This window comes from Perna viridis, chromosome 9 (assembly GCF_037379345.1).
Source record: "Perna viridis isolate PV_CMFRI_1.1 ecotype Kerala chromosome 9, ASM3737934v1, whole genome shotgun sequence".
NCBI classification, from domain to species: domain Eukaryota; kingdom Metazoa; phylum Mollusca; class Bivalvia; order Mytilida; family Mytilidae; genus Perna; species Perna viridis.
The window spans coordinates 20,277,580-20,293,631 of NC_142453.1; the positions used below are offsets into that span (position 1 = coordinate 20,277,580).

General features: G+C 35.7%; 1 long non-coding RNA gene and 1 pseudogene across 1 annotated transcript; one reads left to right on the top strand and one right to left on the bottom strand.

The window, feature by feature from the left end:
• Positions 1 to 260: 260 nt before the first annotated feature.
• Positions 261 to 1,359, top strand: LOC148607249 (uncharacterized; annotated as a pseudogene).
• A 7,648-nt stretch (positions 1,360 to 9,007) lies between these two features.
• On the bottom strand, positions 9,008 to 15,950 carry LOC148607250 (uncharacterized). Its single transcript, XR_015915241.1, has 3 exons — positions 15,549 to 15,950; positions 12,913 to 13,672; positions 9,008 to 12,735 (listed from the first exon to the last, which is right to left on the bottom strand). It is a non-coding gene; the product is annotated as an uncharacterized LOC148607250 (long non-coding RNA).
• Between the last annotated feature and the right edge of the window lie 102 nt (positions 15,951 to 16,052).

The following is a 16,052-nucleotide window of genomic DNA, read 5'->3' on the forward strand; positions in this document are numbered from 1 at the left end:
ACATTTATTAAGAGAAGAAACATTGCCTTTGTTTTCATATTTAATTTCTCCGTTGTAGAGCCCGTTACAATGGGTATCAACAACCCGCAGCATTGAAGCTGATCATAGGGACATTAAAGAATTATTTGCAGCAGCAAAGATGGGAAATTGGTCAAAGATTTGGCATAATTGGAACCCCCCACCGCCCGAATAAACCATACCTACTAAACTTGATACCCGAAGATCGACGATGGGATATCCTGCAACAGGGGGTTTACTGAAACAATCAGTCTGTTATCAGAACAATTCTCATATTCCAAACCTGTGAGACTAGTTTGAAAGCTAAAGATGGTGTTTCTGAGAGAGGTCATGCTTGCGGAAATACGGCAGAAGATATTGCAAATTTGTTCGGTCATTTCGGAGTTTCTAAGATACTCTCGAATCATTTGACAACGCAAGGCGATGACGAAATAGACACCTTCTATCATGGACCGAATGAAATTCATAATGAAGAATACGGTCTGTTCTGCATTACACTAGCTGCTTACAAAAGCGCATTTCACCCGCATCACTTGAGCCGATCAAAATATCTTCCCGATTTACTGAATGACATATTTAGATACGTGAGCTCGGGGAATAATTGGATGCTCGTTAGGGATCGCATAGCCCAGTCTCTGTATCCAGAGTGTTCAAAAGCAAGCGATTGGATACAGCGCTGTACTTCAAGACAAAACTTCAACGAGGAAATTGTCAATGTTTATACAAACGAGACAACACATTTGTACACATATTTGAATACAGCTCTGCAACGGCAGCGTGACTATGACTACAAATCGACCGGAAAGGACTTGGCTCTTGGTCCATACATTTTTATGTTTCATCTGCTGTTGTTTTGTTGGAAGAGTCTTGAAAGAGAAAAACACACAACCTACCGCAAAATGAAAATAACGGCATTGGCTTTGGCAAAATATCAAATGGGAACAAAGTTCTCTTGGCTCTCTTTCGTGTCATCATCGTTACAAAAAACACTATGCTCAAGCATTTCCATCTTGTGAACCAAGTGGGGATATTAACGTCGAATTCATAATCGATAACAAGGTGAACTGCCAGTGGTAACCAGTGAACATTGAAGACTTTGCATGTTATACGGAAATGGAAAGGGTTTACCCTGCTGGAGCCACTTTCAAAGTATTGAAGCGTTCATATAAAAACGGTACACCAACTATCCGATTAAAACTTATTGGAGACGACGACGAATGCGAAATAATAACCTTTGAGAGGATACGACATCATATAAATGAACACTGAACTCACTATCGATGCAAACTAGTTTTATTACATAGTTTTGTCTTGTGCTCCTGGTCTAAAATATGTCTTTAAAATAAAATATGTACCAAAATTGTATTTCTGTATATCTGTTACTTTGATCTTTTTTTTGTTCCTAGATTACAAACATCTCGTTCTTCGTTCTAATCCTAGTTTCCTCCCATTTAATTCACGGATACACAAATAAGCATATGTCTTGTGTTCATTTTATTTCATCTATTTCATGATTAGTTTTCAAATACATGATGACAATTACTGACCATATTTGTGCCGTATTATATCACAATACGTAAATTATAAAAAGGATCCTTGCGTTATATTGGACTTTTTTCTTTTACACCGTGAGTCCGTCAAAGAAACGAGTCTTCCTTGCCGTTGATTAGCCACTTTCGCTTTGCATTCATATTTTTTTAAGAATCGACCCTTATAGCACATACGCGGATTAAGGTAACCAGAAGTTGGCACATACGAATTTTATCGAGGTGGACTTTCGTCTTGCAAGACAATACATGTATCGAAACCTATTTCATGTTTTTAATGCATTTTATTTGTGGATATCAAATGAAATTGTACAAGAAATGTATAATTTAGTAGAAATAATTCGGAGTTAACGCATATTTCAACAGAAACAAAAATTTACAAAAATGACAGCTAAGGCAGCTTCAAATTTAGACAATTAATATAACGGCTATTATCAGCAAAATACATCAGTTGAGTCCCTTTATTGTATTGTTTACTGTATTGTTTGTATGCAATGATTTGGATTAGTTCATTCAACGGGGGATAAACCCATCATTTTCAATACATTGGTATAGTTGATAATTAGAAAACACCCTTTTGGTGTTAATTAACTGATCAACAAAAAAAGGCCGCTTTTTAAAAAACAACATGTTTTTTTTTCAGTTCAAATTGGATACAATTCAGATTTATTTGAATCAATTTATAAGATTATTCGCTTTTAAGGAACCTAATGCAACAGATCGTGAAGGAAGAAGAAGGGAAAAGTTATGTTTAATTAGTGCACGTAAAAATCATTAAATCTTTTTTTCACCGGAGATAAATTATATTAAAACAACATTTGCAACCTTTGTTTTGATATTAAATACTACAATATTGATACGAGATTTTGAATCTCATACTAGAGATTTCCGCTAAATTGACGAACCAACGGACGGACCTATTGTGATGGTCTGTTTTCTTATATGGAATGATACAATTACAGTATAAGTAATGCTCAAACTAAGGTTTAACTCATTTCGATTTCATTGAAATTGTAATCAAAAATTAATGTGATGCCTCTACAAACTTAATTAGACTGAAAATCGAGTTATATCAAACGTTTCGTTCGTTCGGTTACGAAGAAATGCGTTGGAGTTATATAAGGAGAGGAAATTTAATAATGTTAACTATTACCCATTATTTCTTAGCTTTATTTATTTTTTGATTTCTTATATTTTATTATGTAACCATTATGTAAAATACATTGCAGAATTAAAAATAAAATGAATATAATTTGAAAATTTAAAATGTTAAATGTTATTTCTTTGCAAAATATTTGCATTTTTATTCCAGTTACAGACGTTTAATAGCCATGTACTATCGCTGACTTAAACATTTAGGTCATGTTTCCATTAATGTAATCTGTCCCTAATATCATGGATATAAACCTGTTACAGTCATTCCGGCTAAAGATGCATAGTATAAACGTTCAAAACTGGCGTTTTTGATAGGGGTATTTCGTGACGTTTTGTAGATATGTATGTCTATGTAAAGTAGACTCTGGGAATGACTACTGTGATACTTGATCATTCACGAAGGAAGAATATCGCCCGAGACAAAGTATGTTTGTTTGTTGGGGTTTAACGTCCGAGCAGCAATATTTCAGCCATATTCAGACGATGAACATGAAATTGATGATAAAATGAACATGAAATGATGATGAAATGAAAAAGGGATGGGACATAAGGACAATGGGGTCGGGAAATTTTGATTGCCACTGAAAATAGGGAGAGGTTGGTATGGTCGGGAAATTTAGCCTCCTGTGACGGAGCCCGTATGGTTCCTACTCCGGGAGAATACCACAGTAGGGTTCTTTAACGTGCGAGGAACGTGGCATCTTTCCCAACACGGTGCACCACTATGGTTTGCGGTTAGGTTTTCCGTATTATAGCCTGACAACCCCAGCATGTAACACGCCAGGGGTACCCCATTCCACCACCTGGGGCACACATCCAAGTTGCTCTGTGGGCAGAGCGCCCTAGCCCCTGGCTAGGGTTCTGAGCATTATTTAGTCGCCTTTTACGACAAGCTTAGCGCTGCTGCAGGCCTATTCTTTTTACACCCGGACCTGCACGGGGTGAGACAAAGTATGAGTATAGTGATCTAGTGCATCTATACTACCCTCAACTGCAATCAATATATATGTTATATCATACTGAATATCAATAAGCTCAATTTCGGACAAATTCTCTATAATTTGTTAGGATGAAATTCCTCTCTCTTCTTTGCTGGTGTCACCAAGGGGGAAATAACTTAAGTCTTTACATTTCGGATAAAAAAGAATCTGCACCTGTACAGGGCTATTTTAGTGGAGGGGAAATGGCCAATACTTTTCATTTAAAATAAATATATAATATTTACCTTAATCATATGAAATGACATTGAGAAAAGAACAAGTATAATTTTCAGATGTGATGAACGTGAACTACTTGACCAACAACAGACAAAAATAAATCAACAAAACGAAAAAATCCTACTTCGCTGCATAATTCTTTGTTTTTTATGTAACTTCCCTGAAAACCCAATTTCTTAAACCATTTTAGAAAAAAATATTAACACCAGGTTGGATCCAGGATTTCAAGTAAGGGTTTGATGTTGAGCGAAGCGAAGAAAATATATTTGGATGGAGTATTCGTGAAAAATCAAGATTTCATGCAAATAAAACTATTCTTCCTAATTCTTGGAAAGCGGGCGTTCGCCCGATACGCTCGTCCTTTGATCCGTGCCAGAATGCATTACCTCACACGTTGTGTGCTTACACTCAACGAGTAAACAAGGGAACCAAGGTTATAGTGGTAATCAAAAGAATGTAATCAAGGGACAAAGACCAGACATGGAAAACAGACAGACAAAACAAAGAACATAAAGTACATGTAACTGAAATCATACATACAAAGTAGCTTAAGCAAATGAGCAGCTCCGACTCCACTAAAAACTGGGAGCATAGACCAAGTGCAGGCGTCCTCTGCTATTCTAGAAACAGTCGCCGAGTTGCTAATAATAAGTCAAATCCGGGGTAGACAAACGAGGAAAGGAAAACTGACCCGTTGAATAAATCAGTTTTCATGCTGCAGATGGATACACCATAACGATCTACGAGTTCATGATGACGACCATAAAACTTCTGTAGTGGTGACCAATCTTGTAGCGACATAACCCTATTCCAGAACCCTATTTGGTAGAGGTCTAGCGCGATATAAAAAGTCTGCGTAGTTTCGTTAAGCTCTGGCATAACGTATGAGTTGTGATATGAACACTCCATACGCAGGTGCTGAAGGGATGTTGCCACAGATGAAAGGAAATTTGACAATTCTGAATAAAAAGTAATCACGTTTGTCGTAAAGTTTGGTCAAGAGTTTTCCTTTACCATCGATTTCTAAGTATAGGTCAAGATATGAGGCTGATATCACAGTGTCTGTAGTATCCGTTATCTCAAGTTATTTGCGTTAGATGCGATGTATCAATTCCCCAAAATTAGAATTGTTTAAAGATAATACGTCATTTATATAGCGGAAACTGAGATTAAAGGATCTAACCAAAGGATATTCTTTCTTTCGGATCAGATCAGCTATAAAGACAGCCTCATAAGAGTGAAAGGATAGGTCAGCAAGTAAAGGAGCACAATTTTTCGAAAGATCTTTTGGGGACAATCAGTTCAAGACTATTATCTGAATATAATAGTATTAAAACCTATGATTTTTCAACACTGTATACTTCTATTCCCCATACTCAGTTAAAATCCCGACTTAAAAACATTATACATCGTTGATTTTCAAAAAAAGATGGTACACCTAGATACCAATACATAGTTCTTGGTAGATATTCCTCATACTTTGTAAGAAATAATTCCAAATCATCTTCAAAATATACAGAGGAATATGTTGACAAAATGCTGGAATTTTTAATCGACAACATATTTGTCAGTGTGGTGGACGTGTTTTTCAACAAACGGTCGGCATTCCAATGGGAACAAATTGTGCTATTTTACATGCTGACCTATTCCTTCACTCTTATGAGGCTGACTTTATAGCTGATCTGATCAGAAAGAAAGAAAGAATATCGTTTGGCTAGATCCTTTAAGCTCAGTTTCCGCTATATATATGACGTATTATCTTTAAACAATACTAATTTCGGGGTTATGATACATCGCATCACCCAAAATAACTTGAGATAAAGGATACTACAGACACTGTGAAGTTAGCCTCGTATCTTTACCTACACTTAGAAATCGATGGTAAAGGAAAACTAATGACCAAACTTTACGACAAACGTGATGACTTTTCATTCAGACTTGTCAACTTTCCTTTCATCTGTGGCAACATCCCTTCAGCACTTGCGTATGGAGTGTTCATATCACAACTCATACGTTATGCCAGAGCTTGCTGAAACTACGCAGACTTTTTGTATCACGCTAGAACTCTAACAAATAGGCTTCTAGAACAGGTTTTGTCGCTACAAGATTGAAGTCATCATTACAGAAGTTTTATGGTCGTCATCATGAACTCGTGGATCGTTATGGTGTATCCATCTGGACCATGAAAACTGATTTATTCAACGGGTCATAGTTTTCCTTTCCTCGTTTGTCTACCCCGGATTTGACTTTTTATGAGCAACTCGGCGGGTGTTTCTAGAAAAGCAGAGGACGATTACCCTACCGGGGCACCTGGTCCATGTTCCCAGTTTTTAGTGGAGTCCAAGTTGCTCATTTACTTTTGTTACTTTGTATGTATGATATTAGTTGCTTTATGTTCTTTGTTGTGTATGTCTGTTTTTCATGTTTGGTCTTTGTCCCTGGATTACACTCTTCATCGAAGTGTCTGCTGTCTCGATTTGTACAACTTTGATCTTGAGACAAGTACGACCAAATAATTCATATTCCTATTCAGATATATAGTAATCCATTTTCTGTCTAAATACAATTCGTAAATTGGTATTTTATATCTATCTTTTTTTATAGGCTCTCGAAATATCGGTGAAGAAAAAACCATATTGTTTGTCGGAGCTACCGGTTCCGGAAATTCTACATTGATCAAAGCTAAGGCCAACTATATATTGGGGGGGGGGGGTACAATGGGATGATCCTTTTCGGTTTGAGTTAGTGCAAATGGAACAGTGCGATAAGGAAAGAATTGAAAAATGAGGTATGCTATAGTCAAGAGGTATTTATTTGATCTTAAGAAGCACTATAATAAGTAAAAGGGGAAAATTAGAAGAAAACAAACTAAAAACGGAATAATTTTTTTTTCAACATAACCTGCCAAATTTGTTCAGTTTTGATTCTACTGAACTTTGCTCTTTCAATGAATTAAGTTTGTAGTAATGCAATTGAAGCAATAAATGTCGATAATACTTACAGAGTATTGTGTGTTTTAATCAGAGAAGATCGATAGCTCTAATAATTTGTTGCTAGCACTTTCGAAGGTGGTAGACAGGCCATTCGCCTGGTTTAAAAATACTTTAACTCTAATTGGAAATAACAATGACGGATACACAGGTAAAGAAGATATGTCAAAGAGACTACAACCCACAAACCCATCGGATGAAAAATGTCAGCTCAATCAAGGATATGCTTAAGTGCATACATGATTTATTATTGCAATTTTATCATTATGAACCACAATTCTATTGCAATTTTGACTTAATAAAGAAAAGTCCGCTTCAGTAAGGTAAAAATGCATTTAGCCCCTGTTTTACTGTGGATGTTAGAATACCGAATTTTTGAAACAAGTAAAGACATACGCGAAGGTACATGCAATAAATAATAAAAGAAACTTACGTCAGAAGTTATAAAAACTGTCTCATTTTTCTTTAAATATTTTAGATTGATTGATTGTTTATTTTTTTACGTCCTATGACTGGTATTTCATGAATTCCATTACTTTACAGAATTACCTAAGCTAAATCTGCTATGCCTGTAGGCATTTTCAGAAAATCACATACGGAAGACCTTGTTAAAATAGAATGAGTTTATTAATCACTTCTAATGATGATCAATAAAATTCTTTAGTTGTACGTGTATGTTGCAATTGTATCCAGGAAGGGTGGTAACAATCAACAAAAGACTTCATCATGTGTACACATGTGAATTTCATGGATGACTTTATATTGGATATATGGAAACAGTAGCTTCATTTCCTAGAAATTGCTTTCCTTCGATTATTAAGAGACTTGCATTATTTGTGTATACTTGTAAACGACAAAGCCTGTATATAGGGGTACAATCTTTGGCTCAACTGACAAAAGGCCAGATGAGCTTTTGCCATCACTTTGCGCCTGTTGTCGTCGTCGTCGTTAACAATTTTTCAAAACTCTTCTCTTCTGACACTAGTTAACCAATTGGAACCAAACTTGGTATGAATGTTTCTTTGGGTAAATTACATAGAACAAATGTGAGGATTTTTGATCCGTTGAAAAACATGCCCGCCCCATTATTAAAAATAGCGGTCCGATAGCAGTTTTTTTTGCGAATATCTCAAAAGTTAAAGATTTATTAAATTTATTAAATGACACCAAATTCTGACTGGGTACAAGTATTCAGCATGGTGAAATCTATCTGTGGTCAAATTTTCGTTTTAATTTGTTCAGCCATGTTAGAGTTATTGCCCTTTTCGACGTTTATTTGCTATTTTTAATGCTATTTCATACAAGGCCTACAAAAGTTTTTTGGGATAAAATTTGTCAGACGAGTTATTGCCCTTGAAAGATGAAAAATGACTTTTTTAACAGTCTTCAGCCAAGATCTTAAAAACTATGATAGATAGAAAGAAGCTTTCAATTGCTGAAATGATCCTTATGATAAGTCCTACAAAATGCCTCTTGAGTCAAATTGTTGGACAACTTCTTGTTGAATTTATTGCCCTTGAAAGGCAAAATTAAATCAAGTGAGCGATTCAGGTTCCTGGGAGCCTCTTGTTTTCATTTTACTTCAGATCCTATGTAACACCGCGACTTTCTTGATACCATTGTAAAGCTGAGACATTTGGACACACGATGATACCTCAATCTGTTTAGTTTCTTTACACATGCTTTCCCAGGAAGGCTTTGACGCTCAAACGAAATCTTCGCTTTTTGAACCCAGTGGGGTACACATACATTGTATAGTGTTATACTGAAAAAGGATCCGTGAATATTCATTTGCAACAAATTGATTCGGTATTTGGAGGTATGAATGTACCTAAAACTCACAATGAGGTTGACGAGTTGGAGGAGGGGTGCACCGTGGACCCTCCCAGTCCATGAACTACTACCGCTGTTGATAGGAACGTTTTAACAAATACATTAAATGTAGGTTATTGAATCCAGATTAAAAAGATGAAAAACAAAACACAGCTGAAAATAATAGAGACAATTATTGAGTATTGGGATCTGAATAATTTGAGATACTAGTAATTAACAAATAAATACAAAAAAGTAGTAGGAAACTTTTACTGAAAAAGTGAGACCAGTTTTAGTTTATGTAGAAAGCTACGTTTTTAGATATTCGATGTCATGTCTCGAAGATGTCCATCTAAGGCTCAAACTAATGCATGTATGAGGCAGATGTGTTTTGGAGCTTCCCTTTCAAGTTTTTCCGACGCAGTCGGTCTAGTTTCGATTTTTACCCTTTGACCTTAAAGACGCTCTTCTATGGAAACGCAAGCCATCTGTTCGCAATTCTGTTTCCCGATTGGCCAAATACTGATAACTTAGTTGCCTTTAAAAAAAACTATATCTAAAATTAAAATTGCTTTCCATGTGTTATTTCCTGACTGAAATGTAGAAAATTCTAAGTAAAAAGAACAAATTTTACTGCGTCGACTATCTTTTTTATTAAGATAGTACTTGTGTTTTTTTCGTATGTTTTTCACTAAAAATCATTTATTATATCGTCACATGTACCGAGCGTAAAGTTTCTTGATTTCTCAACGGGTTCTTTCAGAGATCTTCATTCACTCTTAAGTTAAACTGTCCTCGCCGTCAAAACAGTAGAACTTATTTATATGAATTACAGTGATATATCTATTCTTTATATATCTAAAATTAATCCAAGTTAATCAAAATCAACTCAATAGGTTACATCTAAACCCTTAATAGAAACTTCTCACTGAGTATGCTATGGAACATTTATTGAAACAGCATGAACAAATTATTATACTTAATTTTATTTCCACTTAATCTTTATAAAACACAATAAGCTAGATATTTTCTAGCCAATGTCTTTCACTTAGCCCGAGACTCTCCCCAAAATATTACTAAATACTATTTCCCTTTACAAATATCACTCGATATACGCTGCAAACTTTATATTGCAATTTAGAGACTCGCCTCAGCTCTGTGACACCACCAGATCAAAAAGAGAAGGACTTAGCGAGTGATTGGTTTTTTAACGCCCTTGAATACTCAGTCGGGTCCCGCACGGACGTCTTAAGAAGAACTTACTACTACTATGGGTTTTTTTAACGTCCTTAAATACCATGTCGGGTCTAGCACGGACGGCCCCAAAATGATAATAAAAAAATATGATTTGTGAATTATTGAGCTGTTGGTTAATAAATACATAATTATGGAATGTCTTTGAGAAGTAAAAATAGAAAGGAAATAGGACGATGTAAAGGAGAGGACGTCCATGTAGGTCGATTCATTAATGTCATTCAATTTTTATTGACCCCTTTGCAGCTAAATTTATCAGAATGAACGAAACGATAATAGGTTTTCCCGCAAAGGGCAACAATCCCATCCCCGCTGTATTCTTCTTTAAACAGACCGGGGGTCCTTTTATCGAAAGCGGCATGTTCGGGGGTATCAGATCGGGGAATTCAGGGATGCTTTTCCCCCTCGAACTTTTGTTTTAAATGGGGACGTATCACCTGTTCTAAGGACTCTGTGGAAAGGGCCATGTACGCAGAATCCGTGTCCATAGTCCATAGAAAGTCCCTCTATCGGCAAATACATCCATAAAATCATACTAAAATTCTAACATACGTAATTTAGCATATTGATATACAAAACAGGCAATTTGTTTTGGTAAATCAAAAGTAATAATTTGTTTTGACATTTCTACTTCGAATGTGTCTTCTGTCAGTTGATAACAATTGCGAAACTAGTGGTTATTTATACATCTAGAAACGTTTGTTTCGTCACAAAAAGCAATTTTTCTATGTTTTCTTTATTAGTGGAGGTGGTTCCGTACATGGAGTTGCCTTTCACCTTTTCTGCCTCTGCGACGATCTTTTTATCCGGATCTACATCATCCTGCATTGCTGATATCCTCTAAATTTTTTATAAAACAAGCTGACGGTGTATATTCGAGTACATGGTGTATTTTCGTGACGACCAATCCGTGTGGCAGGTACCATTTCAACATTTCATGATTTTTTCGCCGTGCAGACTGCCGATCAATGACTTTCTCAGATGAGGCATGATGTTGCGCTCCTCTGCGTATTATCGCATGTGGTCGCCGATGTCGTCCCTGGAAATGTCCGTATAAATGGGTGGCATCTCGTAAAACTTCTGCCTTAAATGATCCGGCACTTTTATATTGACTTCCAAGGCTCCAAATAATTTGTCCCTGACGACGGTGTTCAAAATTTGTTCCACAGTTATTTTCAATTTATAATCGCATGGACGAGCTTTAGTTTTCATGAATTGTCGTTTTTCGGGATTCATTTTCTTTTTAATTCCAACCATTCACATTCCATAATGATCTTCAAAGTATATACTTTTCTTTTAATATAGTGGTCCCTGTTGATGGTATTTGAGCGTAGATCAGTAAATGGTTTACCGTTGACGGGATTTATACCACTGTGCTTGCGTGTTAAAGCACAATCGTGTCCGTGAAATATACAACCGTCAAATTCATACATGGTGTTGTTTTGTTTACAAAACCCATCTACCGGATGCTTTCCAATTTTTTTCTCTTTGTTATTTCCGTGATGTAGAATACGGTGTCCCGATTGACTGGCCTCCCATTCCAACCAATCAATAGCCATGGCTTCGTATCGACGGGGAGTCTCTCTTTTGAAATGATTTTCTGCCTTTCGTAGAACAAAATGTCCGGTAAGCATGTCCTGCATAATGGACTATAAATATAAGGCATTAAATATAAATCCGATGACTTTTTTGCACAGTTTGGGGTGGTCGTATTCTGCAGGGGGTATGGTGGTAACTTCTTTCTCGTCGTACCGGTGGAGAACGATGCTGGGTCCTCCGACGATGTTGATTTTCAGTTATCGGTGTACTTCTTCATTGAATTTAGCGGGAACGGTCAAATACACAGGTGGCGTTTTCTGACGTCCGCCCGGTTGAATATTTTTCCGCTAACATCACAGGAATGTTTGTCCTCCTCGTGGACTTTCATGTGACGGGTCAGACTTTTCTTTTCACCAAAACTTTTCTCGCAAATCTCGCAGAAAATTAGAGTGATCTCCTTTTGTGTTTATAAACATGGGTGTGCTGGGCACGCGTCATCATCGATCAATAATACTAAACCATTAACTGTCTGAGACGCAACAATAGAAATTTAATAGCAGGTGTCAAATAAATCAATCGATGGACGGTTGAATAGAAAGTGAATGAAAGTGAATGAAGTGATTATGATAATGACTTACCGTATAATGTTTTTTTGTTTGTTTGTTGGGGTTCAACGTCCGAGCAGCAATATTTCAGCTATATTCAGACGATGAACATGAAATGGATGATAAAATGAGCATGAAATGATGATAAAATGAAAAAAAAAGTTGGGACACAAGGATGATAGGGTCGACAAATTTTGATTGCCACTAGAAAAATGGGGGGGGGTGGGTAAGGTCGGGCAATTTAGTTCCTTCTCCTATTGAATACCACAGAAGGGTTCTTTGGAACGTGGAACGAGGAACGTGACATCTTTCCCAACACGGTGCACCACTATGGTTTGCAGTCAGGTTTTCCGTATTATAGCCTGACAAACCCAGCATGTAACATGCCAGGGGTACCCCATTCCACCACCTGGGGAACACAACCCAGTTGCTCTGTGGGCAGAGCGCCTAGCCCCCGGCTATGTTTCTGAGCAATATTCAGTCGCCTTTTACGACATGCTTAGCGCTGCTGCAGGCCTATTCTTTTAACACCCGGACCTGCACGGGGCACCGTATAATGTAAATGTCCCGGAGTGGTCTGGGAAATCACCGAGTGGGGCTGTAAAAAAAAAGAAACCATTATCTACTGAAATGAATAACATATAAGTGTTCCTTCTTATCTTCTTATTAGAAATGGTTTAATGTAATAAACAAGTTTACAACTTGTCTAGAATGTTATTCGAAGGTTTTCGACGAACGCATTTTAGCGACAATTCGGTTACATAATAAAACTTACCTTTCGCATATATAATTCGTAGCTTTTGACGGTCTGAAAAATAAAGTAAGAGAGACCGAGAAAAACCGATTAATTGGAATAATGATGAAATAAAAGAGGCAGGTGTTTTTCACGTAATGACTCATTAAAACAATCAATAGTAAGAGTTTGAAACTCTGTGTAGAACAAAGAATATTATGTCAATATAAATAGCGACTAACGTTTTCCTTTTGTAATTCTGTTAAAATTGTGATAACAAAATAGAACTCTTGGAATATTTCTGCCACTATGGATATCTGAAAATGTAGCGATTTTAAAATGACGGAAACAATTGTTGGGGTTGTGACTCACTCGAAAAACAATAATCGTAAAACAGATGTTTATGAACGTTGTGAAAAACTCTTTGAAAACATAGAGCTTGCCTTTGGAATAATAATATCCAATTCAACTTTGTGATAGCTGAAAAAAAAATGAAGCGGTTTAGAATGACAGACGGAAAACTTACTTTCTGATAAATTGAAGTTTAAAACATTGGACAGAACATTGAACAGACGTTAACGATTAAACGAAACTACCTATTCAATATTATAGATAGCTAAAAAATGAAGCGATTTAGAATTAAAGACGGAAAACAAAACAGAACTTACCTTGTGAAATATGAACGTTGAAAAAATAAATTGCAGACGTTAACTATTAAAAAAACAAGGCACTAACCTTCTTTATAGTTAAGACTTACCTTTGAAAGGTTGGTTCTCTCTGGAAGTTCACTGAGATGCACCACCTGAAAAATGATAAGCCTAGAACTCATAGTATACTACTCATGAATCCAAGACCTTTTTTTCTATTATCAAATTATCAGGAATAATACACGTATATACATCTGGAATAATTTTCGGTAACGGTGATAGAATTTTCACTCTATGATATTAAAATTATAGTGCATGCATAGCATAGCCTCTCTAAGAGTAGAGAAACAGCGAATTAGAAAAAAAGTTATAAATCATGATGGAGCACAATTTTTCATTCTTTGGGGTTATCAAAATAAACAATGCCTGATCATTCAGTTTTTCCACGGGGATTAAAGTCAAGATATCTGAAACGTAAACACTGGAATGGTTCGCATTGTTCAAAACTTCCAAATTATACTCTTTCGAGTTTCTCCAGACAGATTCAACACAAGCTGTAAACATATAAAAAGGGGCTCCGAGATAACCCTATGTTATGTAAATATATTATATCCACAAGTATGTTCCTTTAGGGGACCATGGGTAACCTCCAATATGTGTAATTTAGTACGCAATCATCTGGCACTATTTGCAGGGGGTCTCTGGTCATCATTGAGCGACAGAGATATCCTTGTGCGGTCAATCACGGTTACGAAAGAATACACAATCATATCAAAGGAACCAATATTTTAGCGGAAACCACCTGATTAAATCATTTTAGAGTACATTGCATTCGTGCCATTTCGGATGTTGAAGGTAAGCCAAAATCTGTGACAGAGAATATTTGATGAATAGCGACTTTGAAGACTTCAGTCTTTGATTTTTCGTTGTTTTACCCCTTATGTGCATATAACTTAACTAGTACTTAACATAAATAATAATAATTCTAAAGTCACATAATGCCCTACATGTAACACATTCCTCCCTTTCTAAAAACTAACAATTTTGATCAATAATGTCTAACCCACTGTCCTATGGCAAAATCAATCTGTGATTAAAGGTAATTCCAAAATCTATAAATAAATATATATCTGACGAACATCAGTTTTCTGAAAATGTTAATCATACTGAATATAAAAGAATCGTTTTCATGAATCAAACGTAATAATTACTACGTTCGTCGATTGGATAAGCGGTTAATTTTCTGACTAAATTTTCGTCGCTTTTAAAAATCACTACTTATGCAACTCTGTTTATTTTACTAGGATATGTGTCTTATCTTTAGAATGGTTATAAAATAGAAAGTTGTTTGTATAAAAATCTTTATACTCATTGATTTCTGTCGTTTTTAACAGTTTCATTTTTTTCCGATCGGTTCAAAAGTTTTGTCGAGAAACATCCTGTCTTTTACAGATAAATTTTCGATTGGAGCAACATTTGTGTTTAAATCCAAATAAAAAATATGCTGGAACATATAGTTGTGAAATCAATAGCGAACACTTTTGTACAGATGCAAAATACAAACCCGTCATTTATAAAGGGATGTAAGAATTCAATCGGAAGTAATCGTTTATTTCCGCTTGGCTAAAAATTGAGTAGTTCTGATTCTTTGTTGTGAACATGCAATATTTCCAATTTCTAGAAATGAAAAGAGCATTGGAGATGACACATGTTTCAGTTATCTAAACACTGGAAAACGTATAGAATATTAAGATACAACGGACGAAAAAGTTATTGAAAGTTACTGAAACGTGTATTTATCGCATTGCATACTTAGTTTTTAATAAACCCTTTTTCATATTCCCGATTTTGACTTGTTTTTTTTTTAATTATTTTTGACCAAGGGAAGTAACTTTCCAATCCGATAGATTGGTTTACTGTCTGATTGGAGCAATCGAAAGCAGCAGCCTTCAAATTCAAATGTTTGATATTGTAGCTGCGGTTAGAATTGGTTACTTTGAATAATTAAGTTCAAACCATTTAACTACTTACCAAAGTGTAAATAGCTTCAATTCAAAGAAAAAAAATGTTTACTTTTCTTCCTTTCCCCCGATGAGACCGCCAACAGTTGGTGAGTAACGTTTCTTTGAAAAACTTGATAAAAAAGCCTGCATTTTGTAAATGTGAAGAACGACTATTGGTGAACTACCTAACATGTACATGTAAATCGAAAGTAAAAAAGTCAATCTGACGTACACTAAAGTCCCTGTTTTTCGGTAGCCAATGATTTGTGTACAAATTATTTTAGATACAGGAGTTGTTTCACTTTCAGAAAAGAGTTTAATTTTCTGTACACGCGAATCATGTATGATTGGAAGTTCATTCAATATTAACTTCCTTGTTGAATTTGGCAATGTTCCTACATTATATCTACGTAAAATAAGAATAGATTTGAAAAACAAATACATATGTTAAATATATATATATATATATGTAACAGTAGTGTATTTTTAAATTGACTTTTTGAAAATGATACCTTTAATCGAATGCATATTT